The 10,740-nt window shown below is 31.1% G+C and overlaps 1 pseudogene; it reads left to right on the top strand.

Moving 5' to 3' along the window:
- The window catches only part of LOC100814883 (senescence-specific cysteine protease SAG39-like), a 16,764-nt pseudogene extending 6,082 nt beyond the window's left edge, over positions 1–10,682 (top strand).
- Positions 10,683–10,740: the final 58 nt, after the last annotated feature.

The raw sequence follows: 10,740 nt of genomic DNA, 5'->3' as shown, positions 1-10,740 counted from the left end.
AAGTAATTCAATATTTGAGTCCCTTAACCAAGATATAAGGTTTTAAAAAAAAGAAGTTATGAGAATTTAAATGAAAAAGAACATATTATTAAAGACTAAAACTTTTTAATATATCCCAACTGTACAAAGAATGAAAGTATATATTGATGAATCGACATCAAAATAAATAGAAGAATTAGGTTTTTCTTTTCAACAATAACATGAGAAGAGCATCCCTTTCACAAAAACCTAGGAGTCTTCCCCTATCCTGCCTGACATTTCAGCACCTTGTCATGATCGTCATCATTGTCATGACACTGGCAATGGTCATGACAATGATAGTGATTATCATGGTGGTGATGATGATAAGTTATTTGAGATATTAATAGAATTAATTATTAAGATCTCTTATAATTTTTTTTAGTGAATCTTTTTGAAATTTGATGGTTATATGTTATATTATATTTTTATTTTTATTTTTATTTTAAATATTTTAAATGATAAAATACAATAATGTCCTTAAATTAAATTTTGAGAAATAAAAAGAACTAATGGATTTTTAGTCTAAATTTTTTGTGTTGAGTGCTAATGCACACCAACTATAATGAATATTAGCATTCTCCATATATAAATGATAAAATAAATTGATGAGGATGAAAAATAACTTTAAAATATGTGGATCATATATATATATATATATATCTCCTCCAACTTAAGACAGAGTGAACATACGTGAGCTCGTGCATTAAAATGTTAGACAACTGTTGTTTATTGCCATTAATCATTAGCATATTGTAGCTGATTAGTTGTTAGATTTACCATCACATCTGTATTGTATTCAATGCTATACAAAATATGAATGTATACAATTGTGTATACTGATTAAACACACAATTCTTATCATTTCAATAAATTCAAAGGTAGAAATTCAGAAGTAGAATATGGAATAATTTATTTCAGCTTATTGATAACTGTTAATTATTAGTATATTTTGGGGTTAAATTATAGAGAAATTTATAATTTTTTCTTTTTGAGCAAATAATTATTAAATTAATATCATTTAAATTTTTGTGTAAAGAATATTAAAAGTGATGAATTTATGAAGCTTAGTAAGAAAAATAAAGCCAGAAATGCAAGAATAAAAAAAAGAAGAGAAAAGAAAGAGAAGACATACAGAAATTCCCAACAGAATACAATTCTTTATAGAAGGCAAAAGCTAGAAGAAGGAGAAGCAAGCAATGAGAGTCATTCCTTCCCTCCATTCTCTTTCTTATCTTTTCCCCCTTTAATAAATATTCTCCTCTTGCAATTGTAAAGTCTCCATGACAATGAGAGGCTAAACTCCCTTTGTTGGGAACTTGACTGCCAACTACTCTTTATGTAATTTCTCTTCCTATCTATTTATGAATATTACTTTTGGATTATCCTTTCTTGTGATTAATATTATTGCTTGTGGCTTGATCACCCATTTGCATGGTAAGTTTTAGGGGTAGGGTTGGGAAACATTATTTTCTAATAGAACTAGGAAAGGGTATCTAAATAAAGTCATCACTAAGGATTGGTTGATATTTGTTTAGCCTGTTATACATCTCTATTCTTAATGTAATTTACTATTTTAGCTCTGCAAAGAGATTTGAGAGAGAAAATAGATAAATTAGACTCTTTCGTGCGGGAGACCAAAGTTATAGTATACTAGTAGATGCACGTGTAAATTGGAATAATTATAAATAGAGAAAATTATTAATATTACATCAAGGAGTAGCTCTGGTAGACCAAGTTTCCAACATTCTCATCTTCTGAATTTCCTTCTACAATATTATTGGATTTTCTCATCTTTTCTGTCTTTAAGTAATTAATTTAAATTCATGTTTAATTCTTTTTCTTGTTTGATTTAATTTTCAGCAATTTAATTTACTATTTTCTACAACCTTTCCAAATCTTTTTCTTAATTAATTATTCATCTACCTAAGTACAAATAAAGTCCTTGCGAATTCGACACTCGGACTTCCGTTTTAACATTACTACTTGGGACGAATTGGTGCACTTGTCAATGCATCGTCACTTATGAAGTATATATGCACTACTAGAAAATAGGATTTTAACATCGATCATTAAGGACTTTCAACACCAGTTATTAACCAATGTTGAAAGTAATATCGTTAATATCGGTTTTCTAAAACCGATGCTAACATAAAAATGACAACATCGGTTTTTTATAAAACCAACTTTGTATAGTAAGAATAAAAAAAAGAGTCAAATCTCTACAAATCAATATCGGTTTTTACCAAGACCAATGTGAAGTTATACCTACAACATCATTTTTAAAAAAACCAATGTTAATATATACATACAACATGAGTTTTTAGAATAGACCGATGTTGATGTTCAACAACAACATTTGTTTTTTAGAAACCGATGTTGTGAGTTCAGCTTAACATCAATTTTTTCAAAAATCAATGTTGTTTATTGGATTTTTTTAATATGCTATCTATTTTTTAATTACCCCAAATTAAACTGCAAATTTAAAATCAGAACCACAATAGACAATTTTTAGTTTGTTTTCAGAGTGTTTTTAGCAGAAATTCCATAAAAATTGAATAGTTACTATGAATTAAAAGAATATTTAATGTGCATACATTACATGAATCGTAAAAAATGTAAATTAACTAAATTACAATTCTAAAATTACTTAAACACTAATTGTTTCATTTTTAACTTTCAAATAGTAGCTTGCCCACTAGATGCGAAGCGCCTTCAATCTCTCTGGTTTCAATGGTGTAGAATCATTGAAATACTACATGATATAATAAAACATAAGTTAATAATATATAATACTAGTTATACAAAATGAAATACGTTTGAATTAAACAATTACCGTTTTCCAATTATTCTTGAAAATTACGTTAGACGATGTTAATTAATTCTCCTTCACCGTGATCATTACAATTTGTATGAACGTCATCAGCTTTTTCTTTTACGACGACGTTAGGCAAGATTTGTGTGGACAAAGGACTGACAAAATTATCAATGAGTGAATCATCATCTTCAACATTAACACCAATTGTTTTCCCATGTAGAACCACTGACCACCTTTCATCACAAGGGTCTTGAACATAAAATACCTATTTAGCTTGTTCTGCCATGATGAAAGGGTTATTCTGGTAAGCGAGTTTCATAAGATCTACCAACATAAATCCTAAATCATCTATCTGCACACCGATATTGTTGTCAACCCACTTAAATTTGAAAAAACAAACAATGAATTAGACATAATTAAGCTCCTATATTTCTTCAATGAAACCAAAGGAATGGAAGCTACACGAGGATTGTCATCATGTACACTAGTGAAGTATTGAGATTCAGCCCTTAGAGTAACCCCACTGTTTTGCATTATACTTTTCTCGTCTTATGCTTTTGAATAGAAGGAATACTTGTTTATATCACATCCTTACCAAATTATCACATTTCTTTTAGGCCCATCTACTAGCTTCCTTAACATTTCAGAAGCATTATTGTCACCAAAGTTTGTATCTTTAAACCAATTTAGGAAAGTCCTGTTATGCACTTTCAACACCTTATTCTTCGACATTTTTGGATTATTTTCCTTCACTAATCCTTCGTGACGTACTACGTATGGAAAAACTTCATTATTGTTATTCAATACATACAAATGAGCTTGTTGCAAATGTTCTACACTTGGAGTGATAACATGCAGTCGTCTTGAACCCTTACCTCCCACTTTTTCATCATGATGAGACACGGGAAGCCCAACAGGTTTCGCCTTTTCAATGTACTCTGAACAAAACTCAATAGCTTCTTCTACAATGTACCTTTCCACAATAGATTATTCAGGACAGTGTAGATTCTTTGTATATCCTTTTAAGATCTTCATGTATCACTCAACTAGGTACATCCGCTACAAATAAACAACACCACAACATTTGATTTCTCTCACCAAATGAACAATTAAGTGAATCATGATGTCGAAGAATGCATGAGGAAAATACATATCCAATTGACACAATATAATGACAACATCATTTTCCAGCTCATCTAACTTGATAGGATCAAGGACTTTGCTACATATGGCATTATAAAAAATGCACAACCGAGTTATGGCATGCCTAACTTTGTTATGAACAATGTCTCGTATGGCCACGACTAACAATTGTTGCATCAAGACATGGTAATTGTGAGACTTTAAGCCTACTAACTTTAGATCTTTCAACTGCACAAGACTCTTAATATTTGAAGAGTTTCCTTGTAGAACTTTGACACGACGCAAACACTGACAAAACATCATCTTCTCTTTTCTGGACAAAGTATGACAAGCTGGAGGCAAATATATATTTTTACCATTAGACCTTGGATGTAACTGGGCTCGTATACCCGTCTCAACTAGATCTTGACGAGTATTCAAACCATCTTTTGTCTTGCCTTGAATGTTAAGGAGCGTCCCAATGACACTGTCATAAACATTTTCTCTACATGCATAACATCAATACAATGTCTAACATCTAGATCAGACCAGTACGGAAGATCAAACAAAATCAATCTTTTCTTCCATATCCAAGTCTTACTTTTTTCCTTCGTTTGGGTCTTTCCAAATATAGTATTCAAGTGTTGAACCCGTTGAGAGACCTGGTGACTAGTTAACAGTATCGACGCACTTTCATGCTCTTGACTTCCATTAAATACTTTTTTCAGTTGTCGGTAAGAGTGATAAGCTTTCAGAAAATGTTGATGCCTAGTGTATACTATTTTTCTACCATGTTTCAATTGTATGTAGCTTGTGTCTTCTTGTTAGATGAGACATACACGATGGCCCGTAACACTGTACCCGCTCAAATTCCCATATGCTGGAAAGGCATTAATGGTACAAAAAGGGATTGCACGCAAATCAAAAGTCTCATTTTGAAATTCATCAAACACTAAAACCCCTTCATCCCATAACTTTGTCAAGTCTTCAATCAAGGGACAAACATAAACATTGATGTCATTTCCTGACTGTCTTGGGTCCGATATCATCATAGACAACATCATGTATTTTCGCTTCATGCATAACTAAGGAGGCAAGTTGCAAATTACTAGCAAAACTGGTCACGAACTGTGTTGAGTGCTTAAACTGCCATATGGATTCATTCCATCTGTGGTAAGTCCAAGCCTAAGATTTCTTGCCTCTTTGCTTAAATCCGGATACAAACGGTCAATCTTCTTCCACTGGGAGGAATCAGCCGGATGACAGAGCATTCCATCACAGTTTCTCCCATTTGCATGCCATATAAGGTCTTTTTCGTTGTCTCCATTAGCAAACAAACACTTAAACCTTGAAATGATCGGAAGATACCACAACACCTTCATTGGGGGCCCTTTTTTGAGTTTTCTTCACTACTACATTCATCATCATCCTTCACTTTGTACCGTGATACCCCACACCTAGGGCATTTGTACATTTCTTCAAACTCATGTTTGTACAATATGCAATTATTAGGGCAAACATGAATCTTCCGATACTCCATACCCATGGACACAGTATCTTCTTGCCATGATAGTAACTTTTTGGCAAGATGTTTTCCTCTGGAAGCATATTGTGCACTACATGAAGCAATGAACCGAAGCTTTTGTCACTCCACCCATATTTGGCCTTCACATTAGCCAGATTTAACACTGCTGACAACAACGTTAGGGAATTGTTGCACCTCAGATACAAAGGCTTCTTTGAATTAGTTTGCAATGTATCATGCATAGGGGCATGTGCTTGCTGAAAAGACTCTTATCCAAGATCACAAATCATATCCTCTAAGCAATCTACCATTACTACATCAAACGGTTCAAATTGGAATTCCATCTGCATGTCTGTCAATTCATAATGTCATATTCACGTTGTATAATTCTTTTTAATCCCACCGCACAGTAGATGTTCTCATATGTCGTCGAGTATTTGTCGTCTCCCATTCAAACAATTTATACAAGACATTAAAATTTTCTGTCCCCATCCGATCGACTTTTTTTGGAAACAAATTGCAAGAACTGTTCCACGCCTTCCTCATACGCATGGCTCATGTGACTTTCGTTCATCCAACTTCGATCCATCTAAATAATAACTCCGTGATACTCACAAAGTTATTCAATGCATGAAAATCTCACTTTTTCATTAAAGGTGTGGCCCAAATACATTCAGGAAAATTTTTTTTATGGTAGATTCATACGTCAAGGTTATGTCTCTTTTGTTAAATCTGACAAAATTTCGGCAGCATTTCACATTGATCTCCAAGTACATGACATGAAAGCGGTGAGATTAATTCCTTGACAATTAAGTATGCACTCAAAGAACAACTAGAAATCCATTGTATCGAAATTTCATCAAATTCAACAAAATAATCTTAACCTTAACACATGAATCTACCATAAAAATATGACTCTTCCCAAACTATCAAAATAGACAATTCAAGTTTCAATATAATGATTAATGCAAATATCCACAGGAATCATTATATTCAATCTTAAACGGAAATCTAAGGTTCACTCATGATTAACATAACTTGTATAGCATTTATCAATTCTCATTAATTGCAGTGAACAAGTAATAAAAATATTGGTAACAAACAACATCAAAATTTTACAAGAAACATTTGTACCTGTGATGATGAGCAACACGGTCCAAAAATAGAGGAACAATCCTATAAAGAGCTCAATGACCACCAACATCAATCATCATTCCCAAAAACATTATTATTATTATTATTATTATTATTATTATTATTATTATTATTATTATTATTATTATTATTATTATTATTATTATTATCATTATTTGTGGCTACTGGTGCAGATAAACTAGATCATCGTTAACTCTGAGCCCATATTTGCCATGACCATGAGCAAAAGAGTTACTTTCTCTAACCACATGACACCATTGAACATTCTAGTCCATATTGAGTATAGTCTTTATTCCAAGAAGTAAAGAAGCACACAGGTTGGCATCACTACACCCTTTATCAAGCATGCTGACAATGGTAAGGAATTCTAGTTCCAACATAAGCTACCATTTCCCAATGGCTGAGCCAACCTTAAGCCATAATTCTATACATGCAACAACTAGACTATTGACGGTAACTGACCCCATCACAGCTAAAATTCAGCCATTCAACAAAAAATGACCTCACTTCGTTCAAGAAGTTGATGTTAACTAACTAATGTTAACATCATTTTTTCAAAAAACCGATGTTAACATGACATCGTTAACATCAGTTTTTACATAACCGATGTTAACAAACTGATGTTATTTATGAGAATGTCACTGCGTTTTTGTTAATATCGGTTTTATCCAAAATTGATGTTAACCTAACAATGTCAAATCTATAATTTCTAGTAGTGATGCGGTGAAGATTAAGATGATAAGTAACCTTCAGTTGAATAAAAACAATTTTTAAAAGAAAAGGATGAGATAGTTGAGTTTAACCCTAATTATAGTATATTATGTATTTCACTTGGATATGTTGTTTTCTTATTTTGAAAGACATGCATATACATTTTTCTCTACTTTCTATTATAATTGTCCTGTAAAAAAAAAAAAATAATAATTATTTTAACTTTTAAATATAATATTAATTACATTTGTTAATTATATTTCATATATATATATATATATATATATATTAATGATAAATTATAAAATCTAAAGATAAATTAACAATCATATTAGATTAAAAATTTGGTCAGCATGAAATAATTTAAAATGACAACTATTTAAGAAAGGGGGAGTAGTAAAAAATTACAAGATTCCGTTCTAAAATAATTAATGCACTTGCATTTTGCCCAGAAAGGCTAACATAACTGTTACTATTTGACAGGATACCATCAATCTGTAGTCCAGTATGGAATTATTTGAAACACGAAATTAATTAACAGAACAAACTATCTTTTCATCTATAGAATGCTCCATTAACATTGTAGCCACATATATTGACTGATGTGCCGAGTTTCTTATCCGTATATATGTCATGTCTCCATAAGGCAATTTAATTTCATCAAACATTAATGTACCTGAAGAAATCAAAGAAATTAACTTTTAGGTGAGTTTTTCAAAGGAAGAGATAATTCTTCTCTCTGTATTATTATTTCATGTGCATATATCACTTCATCTATAATAATTGTGTCTCTTCGTTTAGAATCAATATCAGTAATGTCTATTGGTCAAACTCTATTTTTTTGTCCTTTCTTTTTTCTACGTTGATCAGAGAAAATAATTCTTATTCACTAAATTATTTACATTATCTTAATTTAAAATAGTTTAACATGCATGTATCTGTGTACATATATAGGATAATCAAATTATACCAAGTGTAAATTACTAAACAACATCTCCAATAACATTTTATTATATATAAAGGGAATTTTACATGTCTAATAATTTCAATTTGAATTTATCATAAAATCAATTTTTTATTATAAAATTTTACTCATTAAAAAGTTCCCAATACATCACTACAACTTTATTTTAAAGTTATATATATATATATATATATATATATATATAATAACTAAATAGATGTTATTGAATTATACGTATATATAAATTTCTAAATAATGGTAAATTGTCTTACACACAGTTGATTATAGTAAAAAGCTATTGGAGTATATGGTCAACTATTGATATATACATATATGATTAATTAATTACTAGCGCCACGTGTCTATACGCACATGCATCAGGCATCATTCCGGGCAGTCGTAAGCAAGAATTGTCATAAACCCTATTTTGTGTTTTTTTGGAAAATGTCATCGTACGCCTCAAAAATAAGATAATAAGAAGAGAAAAATAAAAGAAATTAATAGACATGAAATATAATGTGAATATGAATAGAAAGATAAAAGAAAAAAATAGATAAAAATAAAATGGGAGAGAAAGTAAATACTTATGATAACAATAACTTTTTTTTAAAAAAAAGGATATGAATGGTGGTAAGATTTATTTTTGGTTGGAGGGGTCGGAGTGACTTGTGGTCGCCAATGTCGATCTAAATCAAGTGGGCTAGAAAAGCATATATATTTGGTTGAATGTTCACAAATTAACTCGAACAAATTAACATAGCACACATTATCTGGTCGGAGTGACTTGTGGTCGCCAATGTCGATCTAAATCAAGACTTGAGGCCTGCACTTCTGAGAGACATGAGAAGTGGATGGCACAGTATGGTAAGGTTTATGAGGATGCTGCTGAGATGGAAAAACGTTTCCAAATATTCAAAAACAATGTGCAGTTCATTGAGTCTTTCAATGTTGCTGGGGACAAACCCTTCAACATTAGAATTAACCAATTTCCTGACCTTCATGATGAAGAATTTAAGGCTTTACTAATTAATGGTCAGAGAAAGGTAAGTGGGGTGGAGACAGCAACAGAAGAAACATCGTTTAGGTATGGTAGTGTTCGTAACTAACATTCCTGCTACCATGGACGGGAGGAAAAAAGGTGTTGTCACTCCAATCAAGGACCAAGGCATAATTGGTATTCCTCTACTCATTTTATTTATCACTTTTGGAATATTTATGTGTTTCAAATTATTTATGCTTTAGAATATGAAAAAAATATACTAATTTTTTAATAATACTTTTAGCTTTAAATATATTTTTTATTCTGCTAAATTAATAATAATTAAATATTTTTTTAACTCTTTATTTCCTAATAAATTTTTATTTTGTTTAAACTGAAATCCTCAAATTTATTTAGATAATACTTTGGAAAGTAATTTAGATAGTGCCTAAGGGATTATAAACAAAATAAATTTTTTATTAAAGGTCAAGGAACTAATAAACAATTATTGGGAACAAAAATAAAAGATCGACTATTTATTATGAGTAAAAAATATATTTAAGTCATAATTTTAAGAAATAAATTCATTAGTATACCTATAGCTACAAGTTTATAATGTAATTTATTATCCAGTTAGATAAGTTATTTATCGCAAAAATTAATATAATTTAAGATGTTTGTGCATTACTTTAAATAACAATTAAAATAAGAGGGAAATGGAGGGTAAACCAAATATTTCATATTATGATTATGAATAATAACTTTGTGATTCTTCTTTCCATGCAAACCCTTTAAGAATATTCAGCTGTTTCATTAGAATCTAATTGTGCAAAAATATCAACTCTGTTTTGTTTGTGAAAACAGGTAGTTGTTGGGCACTTTCAGCAGTGGCTGCAATAGAGGGTATCCACCAAATTACGACAAGTAAATTAATGTTTCTCTCTAAGCAAAAACTGGTGGATAGTGTTAAAGGTGAGAGCGAAGGATGCATTGGTGGTTATGTGGAAGATGCCTTTGAATTTATTGTGAAGAAAGGGGGAATCCTAAGTGAAACACACTATCCTTACAAAGGAGTTAACATTGTAAGGTTGAGAAGGAAACTCATAGTGTAGCTCATATTAAAGGGTATGAGAAAGTTCCTTCTAATAATAAAAAGGCACTCCTAAAAGTTGTGGCAAATCAACCAGTGTCAGTTTATATTGATGTTGGAGCACATGCTTTCAAATATTACTCAAGTGAGATTTTTAATGCAAGAAATTGTGGAAGTGATCCAAACCATGTTGTTGCAGTAGTAGGTTATGGAAAAGCTCTTGATGGTGCTAAGTATTGGCCGGTAAAGAATTCATGGGGCACTGAATGGGGTGGGAAATGGTATATGTGGAATTGTTGAGTATCCCTATTATCCAACTGCTTGAGTACTGCTATCAATCAATAATAAGATGCTTGTG

The sequence above is a fragment of the Glycine max genome, chromosome 12, assembly GCF_000004515.6.
Source record: "Glycine max cultivar Williams 82 chromosome 12, Glycine_max_v4.0, whole genome shotgun sequence".
Lineage (NCBI taxonomy): Eukaryota > Viridiplantae > Streptophyta > Magnoliopsida > Fabales > Fabaceae > Glycine > Glycine max.
The sequence above is the reverse complement of the archived record's forward strand: the minus strand, read 5'-3'. Positions and strand labels throughout refer to the sequence as shown.